Raw genomic sequence first — 16788 nt, 5'->3', positions numbered from 1 at the left:
ACAGTATTTCCTGACTGAGGGTTTCATTAGTTCTCTGTCCTCCCTCTGAGCCCTTCTGTGGGACAATAAAAACACACCCTGACCTATCCTCTGTCCTTTTTTTTTACAAATATCGGTTGGTGTCTCATAAATAAAAGGACAGCCCAGGGCAGAAGTTGTCTCCCTAATGTATTTCAACCAGGGGATTCTGTGCCCATAACACCAAGAAAGACAACCCAGAATGATTTCTCTGTTTAGGTTAGCTTCCGTTTTATGCCAGACTTGGCAACAAAGGAACAATATTAATCTGGTCCTCGGTGTACTCCTAGCCCAGTTCCTGATGGATTGTAAAATGCGATGTTGACAAAGGAACCCCCAATATATGTACGCACACTCTATTTTCCTCAATTTGAATACTGCCCGGATCTCTATAAACCCATACCCCGCACCATAGGGCTCTGTGGATTTAAATTTCCCAAGGTCCACCTATGAAGTGTTCAATCTACTGACAGCCTGGTTAAAGCTTTTGCAACTTAGTCAATAAGATACTAAAGAACGTTGGCTAGTGCTGGATTATTTTAGGGAGTCTGGCATTAACTGGATGCAAGATTTTGTAATAGATTTCTCTTTTTATGATGCATTTGAGAAACATATGAAGGCCTTTAACTCTAAGCATCTGTTACCACCCATGTTGGGTCTCCACTCTTGTGATGAGGTCAGAGTGTGCTCAGACTGGCCCCTTATGTGGCCTTTGAATTTGTTTTTGAGTTATAGGTGTCTTAAGTTTTAGAAATCCAGCATGGCATTTCCAAGAATCGAGATGGTTTGGTGGCCTCTCCCAATTCTCTTCATTGTTCCTGCTTGGCGTGGCTGGCTTCTTTCGTTGGAGAAAACACGTTTACCCCTGTGCAATTGTTTTTCTCATGTCTGGGAGTGGCTGGCCTTACACACTTCACAGGTGACTCAGCAGGGCAGCCCTTTTGTTGTAATCAGAACTGGTTATGTTGGGGTTTTTGGGCACAGGATCCACTTCCTTATTGACAATTTTTGCTGAAGTAAGCACCCAACTTCTCTCCGCTCTGAAAGTAAGAATCTGACCCCGATTTAGCAACAAGTATGATGGACATAAGGATGCCTGGATTGAAATTCCATTTTATTAGTTTACCAGTTGGAGATGCCTGCCCCTGCTTTTGCTTGTCAGATGGACTGGCAAAATAAGCAGTTGAATTTGATTGATTTGAACCTGTAACTCAACTACACCAAAGATGCTGAGAGGGCAGTGGTTGTCTCACCAAACGTTTGAGTTGAGTACGAGTAAAGGGACTTTGGCTCCTCACTGAAAAGGACTTTCAGGAGGGGCTATGCCCAAGTGAATGGACTATTGGGTCAGGATTTTTTTTTTTAAACGCTATTAGTTTTGAACAGTAATAAAACTACATGCCATCGTTTTCAGAAATATTACAGCTTAGTTTAGCCCAGCATTCATACCACAATGACCATTGACAAATTGTGCAACATATCTTTATAAGCATTTCACTGGAATAAACAAAGTTGCAAACTGAGTTATTGCATTAATTCAAATGCGCACAACTACTGAAGTTCAGGAGTTGTGATATTATGCACCTTTAAACTGAAGTTGTCCGCCATGTTTAACTCTTTCTAGACTTCATATTCTTATGGTGACGTTTGCAAATTGAGTGCCTTTTGTGCATTGCACATAACTGGGCCATTTCAATGATTTTGTTTGTTCGAGCCAGAACCACAGCTCTATTTCTACCTGTGTAGTTCCAACAAATTTAATTTTTTTGTTTTTTATGATGCACTGATTGCAACTTCCACTGCACATGGATTGGCCTTTGTGCCTGGCCTGTGCCCAAACCGCTATAGGTGGGCTGCGCCATCGACTGTATGCATTGGTGGAACCAACCTCCAGTAGGCTAACAGCCCCTATTGTGCATAGCCTTCATCCGAGTGCAGCGGGCAGGCCGAAAGGTGTGGCCTGTGACAAGGTTCTACACCCATCCTGCAGCACTGGTCAGTCTGTCTGGTCAAATGCCAAGCCCTGCATCCATCCTGCAGCGACCCTCCCGTTGTACTTGAGGGAAGGTACACAGAGCCAGGACAGACCTAGTTTGTTTTTTATTTTTATATGATTCTCGGTCCTTGTTTTGGGTTCAACAAATCCACCACAAGCTTCATGCCTGGTACGACAGACCCAGGGCAAGCTTCTGTAACACTTTTCTGTACTGCAGACTCCAGGTGCCAACGTAGGTATCAAGGTACCATGAATCATGAAAATTACCTTTCTTCTCTATAGACCATAGGTAAGGCCTTTTGTGGGTATGACCACTAATGCTTGGGGGTGGCGGGTGGGGTGGGGGGGGGGTCATGGTGTTCTCAGTCTGCCCCCTTATGTGGTCTTCGAAAAAAAAAAAAATCAGGACCTGGTGACTGTGTCCCTTGTCTTGAATTGGAGTCAGCAAGATCATTTTTTTCTCTTGCAGCCCGTCAGAGCACTCGGGACTGCCGATCCGAAAGGGATGGCAGGAGAAATGGCTCCCTTGTACAGTCATATTCTTTTATTATTCTTTTAAAATTTTTGGAGTCCCCGATGGGTCAGATCAGAAAATTCTCTGTAATTGAAACGGGGAAAATTTACAAAAGGGTTAACTTTTTCAATCCCACTAGCATCTTTTTAAACAACTTGTATTTCAAAAACAACTTACTGGAGTTACCAGCCAGTGAAAGCACAATTTCTGAGGGAAGTTCTACTTTCATGCCAGGTTAGGTGTAAGTCAGTTAAGTGTTTTTTGAATGTGAAAGTGGCTAAACACATATTTTTTTCACTTCCACCGGGCTCCTCCCTTTCCCATGACAAACCTTAGTTGACAAGACATGTTGTTTGTCCAATTTCGTTCTGACCTTCCTCTGGGTCAAAAGATGAGAGCAAATTTAAAAAAATGCCTTTTCGATGGAAAGTGTCTGAACCCCAACTACACAGAGGTGACTGCCATTATGTAATCATTGCAGTTAGTTACTTTCAAGGCAGCTGTGTTCAACCAAGGAATGTGATATGGGGTGCATGTTTCTCAAAGACCCTTACATGTGCATAAGTTCCCTAGGGGTGAACGCCACTTGCCTCTTTTTCTTTCTGTGATAGCGTTGTACTTTCCTATTGGGGTTTAGAAAATCTACTAAGATGTGATTATAAGAATTTCTGGGTACACGTCACAATGTCGCTTTACACTGTGTGTAAGTGACTAGCACTTGCACTCTGCCACACACTCAATTGCACTCATTACAGTTCAATTGATTAACAGTACCTTTTTATTTTCTAACTCCTTTGTTGATGATGAAAGTGTTCTTGGTCCCATTGCTCTGCGGTCTACCCCAGCTTGTATTCTATTTTTTAAATGATATTAGAGAAGCTCGTAGAAGGTGGGTGGTGTACTCAAGAATTGGAACTGCAAGTGCTTGGTACAGAGTCTACGTCTTGCTGTCTTAGGGAACTACAAAATAAAGCAATCAATTGAGGGCACTATATAGGCTGTTAGTGCATATTTCAATAGTTTGAGAAATGTTTCCTAAACTATAATTAGGCAGATAAACGTAATCGGAAAAATTCTGTCCAAAATATGTATACAGTATTTTCAAATATGTTTATAATTTATGTTTAGAACAAGGAGTTGGTCATGCTATAAAAACCGGAAACGTTCATAAGAAAAATAGTTAATTGTGAATGGTGCATGTTGCTAAACAGCAACGAAGTGTTTAGCACGCTTGTCCTAGCAAAATGAAATCTTGTCGTAAAATGCATGCACAAAAGGAAGCATCTGAGAAATACAGTATAACTATTTTTTACTGTTGAACCTACAGTTAGGAAAATGGACAACACTAAGGACCTCATTCTTACTGGGTCTTTGAAAGTGAAGTGGTAATAGTGCATGAAGAACTAATACTATCACAGGGCTCAGCTTTTCATTGATGAAGTAAAGCAGCATTATTCAATAGTTCCTTGGGTTGGAATTGATCTAACTTTGGTTGTATTTAATGTTTTTCCCCTTAGTGAACTACTAAGCTCCCAATATCGTGGGGATCAACTAACAAATTTATAAGGGGAAAACCAGTACATTTTTGAAATTGTAATCATATCCCGTATTGGAATTATCACACTGTTCAGATTGCAGCTGTACATTTTTTATTTTATTTTTACTTTTTAAAATAATAGCATAGCAGATGATATGACTGGTATATTTCAAAACAAAAAACCTAGGTCAGTGTATATGTGGCATGTCTCGGATCAAAGATTATCATCATGCCTATAGCTGTTGCAATATAATGACTCAAAAGCGGTGCTCAGAGTTAACCTGCTTTTCGGATGTCTTTTAAAAACCAATGTTTGAGTGCACAGTTACATTTCATATATCATTCTTTCTTGTAGGTATCTGCCAAGAGGGAGACACAAATATGAATTTACATCTAAAAAATATATGGACAAAGAGCACAATGAATACCAGTTACATGTCAACTAGTGTGTACAACCCAAAAGAAGAACACAGGAAACAGGTAGAAATATGGTAGGTATGTGCAAATGTGAGTATTTGTGTATCATGAACCTAGTACTAAGCATGGAAGCAATATTTATTGGTGGGCATGTACACAAAGACTAGTAAGAAGGCATCAGTATGATAGGTGTAGCAATCCTACAGGAGTATGTGCATTTACATCTAGCACATTGAACACAGTAGAAAGGTGTTCGGGGGACTGCAGGTACAGTAAGGAGCTGGAACAAGGTCGACGTGTTACATTAATTGATGAGACTTCAGTTCCTCTTGGAAGTGAAGGATGTGCTGAGATGTGGACCTTGTTGTATCTTGACTAACATAGTTGAATATAGTTTTTGGGTAGCAGGAGAAGCAGATCTGTCCCCTGTTTCTTTCCTTCTGGCATGTTTTTGTTTCCAACCTAGAGAAATGTTGACTCTACCAAGTTCGAGAGCACTGGTGGGAGACTTTGTTTGGCATTCTAGATTGATGGGGAATGAATGGAAACTTCTGTTTTGTTTTTTTATCATATTTGTGCAGGGCCATTTTGTAATTGCAGTTATTAGGTCTCGCGACGTGCAGTGCACTGCGTAGCAGTGCTCACGCAAGTTGCGTGAGCTATAGTAATAAAAAAACGGGGATTGTGAGCTGACCTAGGAATCGCACATGCTCGTGCATGTGCGTTTCCTTGTCAGCTCCCCTATTGGCCTTTGCGTGCCTCTTATTGTAAAAGACTGCACGCAATTCGACCGAAGCACGTGCATAGCTCCTCCCATGGCCTATTGGTGTCTATTACGCGCACCAAGCGTGTAATCGATACCAATAGGCAGTGGGAGGTGCTACGATTGAGCCCACACAGGCGCCACTTGTTACAGTGTGCAGTTTAATTTCAGTTACAAGCGCGGTGCTTTCTTTTGCAGAATGCGCACCTTTATGTCCGCACGGCTCCCTCAACCTTTTCCACCTCTTTCCAGCAGGCAGGCAAGGCGCAAACAGGGCATGTTGCCTAAAACGGCTTCCTTACTCATAGCGCCTGCTGCCTCTTACCACCGCTACGAATCCCACAGCTGCATGCAGGGCGTAAACAGAGCAGGCTGTCTCAATTTGCTTCCGCCCGCTGGCCAAAAAAACTTTCAATTTGAATGAATGAGCCTCGGAGCGGCATTGTTTGCAGGTATTACAGTGCCCTTCTCTGCGCTAGATGTTTACTTTGCACACTCCATTGTATTTTTTTAAATTATATCTGTTTATGAGTGTGGCCGCGCTTTAACATAATTAGCGGAACACACTTCACAAACACGTGGGTCGTGTGATGTTCTTTAACATTATATTTGTTTATTATATCTGTTTGTAAGTGTGGCCGTGCTTTAATGTAATTAGCGGCACACACTTCACAAACACGGTTCGTGCGATGTTCTTTCATCATTATTTACATTAGGCTCTGTGTTCCTGGCACTCCTTGCTATTAAAATAACATGTCTGTGTGTGTTTTGCTGGAATGGGGCTCTGCTCCTATCAACATGCCTGCAGCTGTTCGTGTCATCTGTGCCCTGCTCGTCGCAAACCCATCTCTCCATGCGTTGGCCCCCGCCCACCACCACCACCACTCGTTGCTGCTTCTATCAACAATTCTGGAGCTGCGCGCTGCACTCACTGCACTCACTGCTGGGTTATATGGCCTATTGGGTAGCACAAGCACACGGTAATGTTCTGTGGAAAACAGGAGCTCTGCAATATTTTCATGCCCTCTACTTCACCCCCGCTCGTCGCTACCCCATCTCTCCATGTGTTGTACCCGCCCCACACCACCACCACCACCTCCACTCGCTGCTTCTATCAACATTTCTGCAGCTGGGCGCTGCACTCACTACACTCACTGCTGGTTTTTAATTTGAATTTACATACATGTATCTCTGAATTTTTTTATAAAATGGGAGTACTGGTAGTTGCCCCATGCCTTGTAATAGCTTACCTTTTTCTTTGAATACATATCGGGTTATTAAGCTAATCCTCAGCTAAAATCCGGACGGCACAAGTGAAATGCCCTCGAGGGTGAGGGGAGGCCATGTCAGTGGTTCTGACTGGAGGGAAGGCAGTAGCATGTATTCTGCTCTCATCCAGCCAATCTCATTGCAAAAACAACCTGAGCTACATGCAGACTGCAGCGACTCTTCCAAAGGCACACACAGGGTCCATCATCCCCAAAGCCACCTGTGTGGGTGGGCATAAACCAGGAAATCATACACCTCCGAGTGCTGCTGCCTGGCCAATCACTGCCCAATCACTGCAGCATGCACCTGATTGATGCCCAATTCACATGTCAATCAATCAATCAATCAACACATTTATATAGCGTGCAACTCACCCGTGAGGGTCTAAGGGGGAGGGGGGGGGGGTGCTGCTACTGCTCGAAGATCCAGGTCTTGAGTTGTTTCCTGAAGGTGAGATGGTCCTGGGTCATACGTAGATGTGCGGGGCGGGAGTTCCATGTTTTGGCTGCCAGGTAGGAGAACGATCTTCCTCCGGCGGTGGTTCTCCGATGGCGAGGGCGAGGTTGGCTGAGCGGAGCTGGCGGGTGGGAGTGTAGAACAAGAGGTGGTTGTTGAGGTATTCAGGGCCCATGTCGTGGAGCGCTTTGTGTGCGTGCGTGAGGAGCCTGAACGTGATCCTCTTGTTGATGGGGAGCCAGTGCAGGTTTTTCAGGTGGGCGGATATGTGGTTATGGCGAGGGATGTCGAGGATGAGTCGTGCGGAGGCGTTCTGTATGCGTTGTAGTTGTTTCTGAAGTTTGGCGGTGGTTCCTGCGTATAGGGCGTTTCCGTAGTCCAGACGGCTGGTGACGAGGACCTGGGTGACCGTCTTTCTGGTTTCAGTAGGGATCTTTTAGTTTTCAAAAGAGAGAAGACCCCACTATGTTCCAGGGAACAGGGTACTGTCGACACTCAAAGTCAAAGAAAAATCCCTGGACTACACATTCTTTTCTTCATACTCCTATATTTCATACATACCAGAATCTTAAACGGAAAAAACTTTATATGGATATATAACACCAACACTAAGATATGACGTTTCCACTCTTTTTATTTTTTTAATTTAAAAAAGAAATATATTTTTTACTTTTTTTCTCACCTATTAAAAATTCAGAAAACTTTCTGAAAAGCATTAAAAAACATACACAGTGTATTACATTTGAAACACTTATTCACAATATTTCATAAAACATACAGTATTTAAAAACAATTTTTACATTAAAACACCACCTCTTTATCACTAAATTATCAAAGCTTTACAATACTCAATAAATCACATTGAACGAAGCGGAAAGTGCAATGTGGCTACGAGAGTCGTGGTCTGGCTGAAATGGAACCAGTAGAAATGGAACCAGCACGAAGAACTGGTGAGATTGAAGGAGCCACTGACTCTTCCCTCTTATATCGATTTTATGAAGTAGGCAGACATTACCATAACTCAGAATATGAGTCGAGCTAAATGTGTCATGATCCCCTGAATAAAGCGCAAGTCCGATCGAACCCTCTCAAGAACATCCTACAGGAAGCCCCAGTCTGCCTGATATAATGGCTTTTCGGCACCTAGTGATAATAAAACCAGTGTCTTACCTCCTTTTCTTACCACGTTGATTAAGAGCAGTGTTTTTTTGTGTTTAACATGTTTACCTTCCTATGATAAATCCTGCTCAGTCATGGTGTTTTTGGTCTGGTAGTAGCTTCTCCAGTCTAGCTGAAAATATATTAGCAGATAGAGCATATTTAACATTGAAATGATTAATAAGATAGTAGATCTTGAGCAGTTCTAATAAACAAACCTGTCCTTGTAAGGCCAAGACCTTTTGTTGCGCTGTTTGTGACACTAAGATTTTTTTTTAAAAACATTTTTTTATTGGTCAAATGCACATTTTAGCGGAGCTCTGTAACCCAGAGACTTCCGTAGCATCAATGTACAGTATCATGAGTTGACATTTTTCTCAAATTATGAAATAAAGCAGAATAATGAAAGCCCTTGCAAATAAAACGAAACCAATATAAACAATAAACATATAATACCCCCCACCCCATCGCACTGTTGATTCAAGCAAAAAAAACATGTATAGTCGAAGCAGCAGTTATACACTCACTCTGAGAAATTTCAGAGAAGACATTGTGTCACCCGGTATATGTATCGATCGCCCCCCCCCCCCTAGTAATAGGGAGCAGAATTCTACAGCCTATGTGATCCCTGCACTGGAGCTGGCTCCAATTCCAACACCCGATAATCTGCCCACCGCTTCCAAATGTTGTAATGTGTACGCGGGCACCCCCTTGCTATAAAAATGGGGACCTCTAGGTCCATGCAAAAATCCAGTCCTGCTTTCCACACCGAGACGGAGGGTGCAGCTGTCGCCTTCCAGGCTCTAGCAATGTCGCGTTTGTCAAGGGTGAATCCCAGGAGCATAAGGTGACGTTTGTAAACGTTTCCTCCTATATCGTCCATAACATGTAAGAGCACCAATTTAGGGGACCGAGGAAGATCCCAAACCAAAACCTCCGATAGGCATGTCATTACTCCCTGCCAAAACCTCGCCAGTGCAGAACAATGCCATACGGTATGCATCAAGGTACCCTCCTCGTGCATGCAGTGAAGACACTCTGGGGAGGCCACCAAGCCAGCCCTGTACAGCCTGACTCTAGTAAAATATGCCATATGGAGGTATTTAAACTGGATGAGCCAAAGACTCTTAGCTATGGCCGCCCCGCGAGGGGAGGCGAGGGTCTCCGTCCAGTCCTCCTCCTCAAGGGGAGCCCACAGCATCCTCCCATAATACACGAAGATGCTGTAAAGATGGGTAGCAGTGCGTAACCAGAGACTGGTACAATATAGATATTTTTTGGTCTTGTAGGTCCCCCATGAAAACCTTTGCCTCCACCGAACTTAAGTCAGACAGCTCCTCCAGGCCCACCAAGCTCAGGGAGAGAGCATGACGAAATTGCAAATATTAAATAAATTGCATACGCGGCATTTGAAAGTCCTTCCGCAAGTCCTGGAACGATTTCAAGACCAACCCCAGCATAACATCCCCCAGGATAGAGATACCAATTGCGTCCCAATCTCTGAAACCGGGCAAGGCCACCAGTTGCGGTAGGTGTCCATTTTGCCACAGCGGAGTCTCCCGAGTCAGGCGGTTCCACCAACCCATCCTCCGCAATGCCTGCCTCCATACCTGAAACACCAGCTGTGTCACACTCGGCAAAGAACGCGGCAAGGGCGCAGAGTATAGGAGCATGTGCAACAAGATAGGACGGTAGGATGCGCGGTGCTCGGGAGGACTTCCAGGGTTATGAAAGACCACCACCTCTGCAAGCCGCCAGTCATCAGGCAGACAACCAAGCTCCCTGGCCCCCTCCACCACTTTGCGATAATGAGGGCCAAGCTGCAGGAAGTACCGCTTCAAAAATTCAATCGGGAAGCCATTAGGACCCGGTGCCTTACCAGGTCCCAACTCCCGAAGGGCAGAGCCCAGCTCATCCTCCGAGAATGGACGGTCCAGGTCCGCGCTAACCTCGTCAGTCAAAGTTCTGGGTGGGAGATCATCCAAAAACCGGCCAATAGCCTCTGCTGGCAGGCATTCCCTGGGAGCATATAGGTCTGCTTAATATGTTGCAAAGCTTTCTGCGATGTCCGACGGGTCTGACATCGGCACCCCATCCGATCCGACAAAACACGGGAAGACCATGGAGCCCATCACCCCTTGACACAATCTATGTAAGAGTTTACTCAACTTGTCCCCCCATTGGTAAATCCTACTCCGGGTTGCCAACCATGCCTGGCGCGCTTCATCCAGCAAAAGGGATGAGTAGTCCTGCTGCGCAAGAGATAACTGGCTGTGGACCAGCCGCCCCCCTTCTTCTCTGCTGCGCTCTTCCAGCTCCATAATTTCAGCTCCCGCCGGGAGACGGTACTCCCTTCGGTTCCTGCGCGCCGCTGTGCAAAAGGAAATGTCCACCCCGTGAAGGGTGGGCTTCATCGCTTCCCACAAAGACTCCGCTGCCGGCACCGAACCTACATTATGCAATAAATACTGGTTGATTGCTTCCTCCATATGTTCCCTATACTCCTCGTTTTTGGAGATCCCATGTAGAGAGGCACCACCGGAAAGGCCCACTTGCCAGTCCAGCACGCAGAGTAATGGTCACTGGCGAATGATTCGAAAGCCCTCGAGGGAGAATATCCGCCTCTGCCGCCCTGCCAGCTGCCCCCGAGACACAAAGATATAATCAATACGAGAAAAGGAATTGTGGACTGCCAATAGATAAGTGAACCCCTGGGTCCCTCCATGTAGCCTGCGCCATGGGTCATCCCAATCCTGGCCTACCACTAGGGAATAAAGCTTGGTGGGATGGCGAACCGCCGGGGCCCCGTCGGGCCTCCACCGATCAATGGCAACATCCAACACCTCATTCCAATCCCCGCCAACCACGGCCAGGCCCTCTAGAATATCCGTCCACACAGTCACAAGTTTCTTTACAAACCCTCAGGACAACGGCGGTGGGGCATACACGCTACCCAATATCATGGACTCACCCATTAACGTACCCTGCAGAAAATGGTATCTACCCTGTGTATCACCCCACGTCTTAATGTGACTATAAGGGACTTGTTTATGGATCAAGACTGCAACTCCCCGGGATCCCAGCAGAAAGCCCAAATGAAACACTTGCGCATAACCAAAGCGCTGAAAGCACAGTGCTTTTGTCCCCATAAGGTTCGTCTCCTGCAGGCATTAAAATCTCGGCGCCAGCGCGTTTAGCCTGCTTAAGAATTGCTCCGTGCTTAATCTTATCCAGTGCCCCTCTGACATTCCAGCTCAGCACACTCAGGGACCCAAAGGGGTCGAACGATCTACCCATAATGGAAGCCATGTGCTGGTATCATGAACATGAAGAACCCCGGTGGCCCAAAACAGGTAGTGTAGCAAGGCGCCGACATGCAATTGGACAGTACGATTTGAACACAACAACCATTCCCCAGAACAACCCAACCAACACCCCACCCCCACCCTATACCTCAAAAACAGTGAAGTATCTGTGGCGGCGGGCAGAGCAGGCAGGCCCCAACAGGAGGTACCGCCCCTCCCCCGCCGATGGATCCCCAACGTACAGACATTGCGATTTTATGTTTGACTTGCAACCAGCAATGCCTGTCACAGGCTTTCTGCGACAGTTAGTCACTGTAGTTTGAGTCTGCAATCCCAATGTGTTTTGGTGTTCACCTCTCCTCTTTTGTTACGTCTGAAGTAGTCTTTAATACATATCGTTATATTGGTCCGAACTTGTGGGGTCTTTCACTAGAGACGTGTTTAATCTCCAGTATCCTCTCTGTGCTGAGGTTCTCCCCAACATCTATTGTAATGTACCTTTGAGTAGATTGTGGTTCGATAATGTAATAGGGCCTTGATCTATCTCCTCCACTATGTGGATCAAGCATTTGTCCAATAGCAGGTGGCAAAGTCTTGCATATATGTGATTGGCTGTGAGTAACAACGGAAATCTGTATCCAGAAGGTTTCTGCAATGTCATAGGTCCATCATCCCCATGACCTGCAGCCATTTCTTGCCTTCACAGTAAATCACTGGTGAGCCTCCCCGCCTGTTGTGTTTTATCCATTACATAAGAATTAACCATGTTTAAGTCTTCACCCTATAATAAGGGGTCTTGTGGCTCTATGTAGAACTAACTCCATATCCTTGCAAAAGTACCACACCTGTCCGGTGTTTGGGATGAATATTAAGGCAATGGAGAGGGCCCCTTCAAGTGTGCCATTGATATGTAATTATCGGCCATCCTTCTCAGTGCAGTTATGTGGAACCATGTTTTGTGACTGCCGAGATAAAAGTATGCCTATTCAGCCACTTTGGTGTTAGTACGCCCGACCACTGTAGCAAGTATCTTAATCTCAGCCTGCCATTATCCTCTCATAGAAGATAAATATTTGTTTTGAGTTTTTTTTTATTCCATTAGGATACTAATGTATTGAGTTGGACTGTTAAATCCTCAGACATTACATATAATTTTTTTATGTTAAGGATATCTGGGACAACCATTCTTTCTAGATTACTGCATTACCAGCTTTCTGTGCGAGCTTGATCTCCGTTCTGTCTGAAGTTGTTCAGTGGGTATGCTGGTTTGCATATCCCCAAACTCTTTCCCACGTCCTGTAACAAGAAAACAGTAGCTAGAATTACCATAGACGTGTCATTGCCCTCTAAAATATAATTGTTTTTCTCTTTAGGTCCCATGGTCTTTAACTTCCTAACAAGTAACAACTCCATTCTCTATTACCCCTTCCTTTTCTTTACTCATCAGATCAGTATTGTTGGTGAAGCAAAGTTCAGAAGATACTGACTTGTAGTTCAACAAATTAAATCTCTTCAGTTCGTTTGTTGCCCCATCAGTGGCATTTCCTCTCAAAGATCTACTCTCCCCCCCCCCCCCACCCCAAGAGCCTTTCACTATATTTTTACAGTTCCTCCAGGGTAAATTGAAGTCCCTCACCATTCATTGGCAACCTCTTTACCATGACACAGCCAGCATTCTTTTTCAATATGATGTCCTGTCTGCCGGCACTGACTCTGTTTGTTCTGTTAGGTCTGTCTGTCTGTCCAAAGATGATTTCCTCCTTGTTCAGGATGTTATTCGTCTGATATTTTCCCATCCTGTGCCAAGCTGGTGCTGTGTGGCAAAACCTTGCTTTCTTTGTCATTCGGGGATTGTTCTAACAGTGTTTCTAAGCCTCGCACCTCACATGCCTCTTTAAGTTATGTTGTGGATCATTAACATTCCATTCAAGTTGTAAAAAAATTTGGCAGGCTGTCCCTATCTATATTTCAAGCTCTGAGATTGTAGGAAGGTTTTTATCTGTCTTTCCTCTTCTGGACCTTATTTGCAAGAGATCTTAAAATACTTGAAGGGAGGCTGCTTTGAATTATATATCACTGCCCCAACTTGTATAATCTGTTCCTTTATTTTTCATTCAGTGACGCAGGCTAGAATGTCAAGTGACCATGTTACTAATCTGTGTGCCCTATCTATACATGTATGGATAGCACCAGCAGTTTCAAAGAGCACTTTGAAAAGCTTTTGTACATATCTCTTGTAGACTGTACCTTGTTTGCGCTTTTGAACACTTCCATGACCTGTTTTCAAGATCATCTTTCAGTTCCTTTACTAGATTTTACTTCTCTTTTTTTCTTATTATTGAAGAATTGCTGCATGAAGTTTTTAGTGATCATTTCAGTCTTGGTGGATTCCAGTTTACTGCGCTTGTTTCAGATCTTCTTTTTGGTTCATGGAATTAGTGGTTGCCCCGTTTTTAGTACTCTCGCCTAGCGTTACACTGCGTAGCAGTGCTTCACGCAGCGCGAGGCATTTTGTAATCGAAAAACGGGGTTTCAGCAGTCACCTTGGACTCTAAGACGCTCGTGAGTGTGCTTTTTAGGTCTCGTAGAAAGACCTAATGCCGTCCATCCACAAAGCTGACATTTTACGATCCGGATTTTCAGCAGTTCACGAGAAGCGAATCACGTGACAAGCTCCTCGTGCACGAGCTTGCCCGAGCCTTCCCCCTGCCAGCAGCATTTGCCACATCAAAGGCTTCCGCTGCCCCGCCCCCCGCCGTAACTTATTCACGGCCGCAGGCCATGACTCGCATGTACTTCCCCGGCTCTGCTCCCCGCCCCGCCTCCTCTCTATCCTTCGCTCTCCTTGTTTTGTTCTCATTCTCGCAAGCTTTTACCAAGTCTCAAGGCCGCACTTTCAAGGCCCGTCTCTTTCACGGCCAATGCTTGTTTACTTCGTCTCCCCCTAACCCCAACACTTCGAGATCTGTTATTTTATTTTATTTTTTTAAATTAGTCGATCCCGTGATTTGTGTATTTAAATTAGTAGTTTAGGAGATTAACGTTGAGCCAACGCCTAGGCTCGAACTCTGGTCTCCAAGTCTCTGGTCGGTGAAACTGTTTCAGCACGTCACAACCCACCATTTGGAGCAATGCGCTCCCGCCACGCCCCCCCACAGCAATGCCAAGAGCTTGTTAATTCTTAACTAACTGCGCAAATTGCTCTGTACCACAAACTGCTACCCCCCATGCCTCCACTCTCCACGTCTGCACTTCTACTCTTCCCTACTCTCTAACACTACACCCTCTCACGCAGGCTCTCCACACTTTCACTCGCTTTCCCTGCTCCTTCACCTGTCGGACTCCTCTTCGTCCTCTCACATTTCTACCTGTTTAGTCCCATCTTTCCGGCTTTCCCTTCCCATCTCCTCTTCTGCCTCATCTCCCTGACTTGTCATTCGACGACCCCCTCACACACAGCCCAAGCCTTCCATCCATCGTACTCGCTTGCTTCCTCTCACCTTCCTCGCCCTGTAACAATGTCCTACCCTCCAAGGTATCTCCCACATGCTTTACCTTTTACACTCCCCCTCTCCTCCTAACACACATGCTCTCCCCTCTTCATCGGCTCTTCTCTCCCTGTTACTTCTTCCCTTCCAACACCTTCTCCTCCCTTACCCACTCCTTCTCACGGCCCCATGCTCCCTTCACACTCTGTCCCCCCCATCTCTCTCTTTTTTTTAGCCTACGCTGCCTTTACTGCCCCGTCCTCGCCTTTACGAACCGCTTTCGCCTTTCCTTTTTACCAACGCCCTTAGGGTGGATGATGTCGAAGGAAGGAACACTGCGCACCAAAAATAAAGACCTTGTGTAAAACAGTACCATTTGAAGGTTGGCTAAAAATGTAGCAAACAAAAGGCATGTGATAGCAAGAAGCATTGTGGCCAAGCTAAATGTCATACACGTACGTACTTAGAATCCATTCAGAATGGACACATTTCTGCAAGTGTGTTACTCTTTTCTACACCCATGGTGTCACCAGGGTACACTCTCTAGGCCGGCATACACTTAACTTTCATCAGCTTAACACAGGGGCTAATGTAAGCCCCTGCAGGGGGGTTAATTTAAGCTAGTATCTACCGGTACGCACATGGGTAAATGAAGAAAAAAACCTCATACTTTATGGGAAATATATAAAAGCACATTCTTAAAAACACTGAACATCCTGTTTGTCATTTCTAGCAAGGCACAACTTTAAGAAGAATGTAATCACGTCCTTGGGTACTTCCCCGCGCTTAAATTAAAATGGTGTGACAACTCTTAACAGGAAGCAGACCAGCGCCGCCACTGTAACAGCAGGCAGACACAGCACTCCTCCCAAAACACGTTTCTGCAGTAAACGTTATCTCCCTTCATTTGCTCTTCACCCGCTTCCTTTTAATGGTCCCCCCTATCTCCCTCCCACTCCCTCTTCTACAAAATATATGCTACTCAAAGCGTAAATGTTTTGGGTGTGTTAATATGCATTAACGTTCATATCCTGAAAAGGCCCATGCCAAAACCATTCAACTATGAGGTGCCTAGTATCAAAATACAGGACACGGAGCATTAAAACATTTATTTATTTTTTTGCAACAAATTACCAAATGCTCTTTCCAACTGCACTATCCAAACACATGGGAGCAGTCCAGAAAGCAAGCACAATTTACTCTGCAGGAGGTCTATAAATTTACGATGTTTACCGTGTGTCTCTTCTTTTACAACTCATTTGAGTGTTTTTTGTGTCTACATTCCAGGCTTTCGGGGTTCTGTTAACCCAGGGGCGTAACGCAGGCACCTGGAGAGGGGCATAATTTGAGCCGGTGGTTACCGGTACGCACATGGGGAAATGCCATTAAAATATAACAGTTACTCCACTGTATGGTCTTAAATGTAAGGTTAGGTGGCTATGGGGGAGAGGAGTCACAAGTGCAGTGAAATAAACTTTCACTTTTAGCTTTCGTGTGGCCGCGCTTGCCAAAGCCTCCTGCCCTACCCCTTCCTTATCCCCTCTCCTTTGTGCCTCTTCCAAGAGCCAGCTGAAACGGGAGGAGATTGACTTGTTTTCAAGGTGCAAATGGGTTTTATTTATAGGCGGTTCTGTACACTGACTGTCCAGGTGTGCAGTGGGAGAGGTGACATTGTGTACACCGTTGCATCAGCCTTGAAAGTGTGCAGTGTTGAGTATGCATGTGTTTGTTCAGTGACACAATGCGTACACAGTTATTCCAAAGATGCCAGGGTGTCCAGGGCTGCTATTGAGCATAGCGCTGTGAGGGGGGGTGAACAGCACTGTGGGTGTGCGCTGGATGCCCGGTGGTGTGAGGGTTCTGATAG

The 16788-nt window shown here is 45.2% G+C and overlaps 1 protein-coding gene across 1 annotated transcript in view; it reads left to right on the top strand.

The window, feature by feature from the left end:
* PIGM (phosphatidylinositol glycan anchor biosynthesis class M) overlaps window positions 1-16788 on the top strand; it is a 155551-nt gene that overhangs the window by 24085 nt on the left and 114678 nt on the right. The window contains exon 2 of the mRNA XM_086965378.1: window positions 4421-4556. The gene's annotated coding sequence lies outside the window, so the exon portion shown is untranslated. The remainder of the gene's footprint in view (window positions 1-4420; window positions 4557-16788) is intronic.

This window comes from Lissotriton vulgaris, chromosome 4_1 (genome assembly GCF_964263255.1).
Source record: "Lissotriton vulgaris chromosome 4_1, aLisVul1.2, whole genome shotgun sequence".
Taxonomy (NCBI): Eukaryota; Metazoa; Chordata; class Amphibia; order Caudata; family Salamandridae; genus Lissotriton; species Lissotriton vulgaris.
This window is presented reverse-complemented; position numbering and strand designations above follow the sequence as displayed.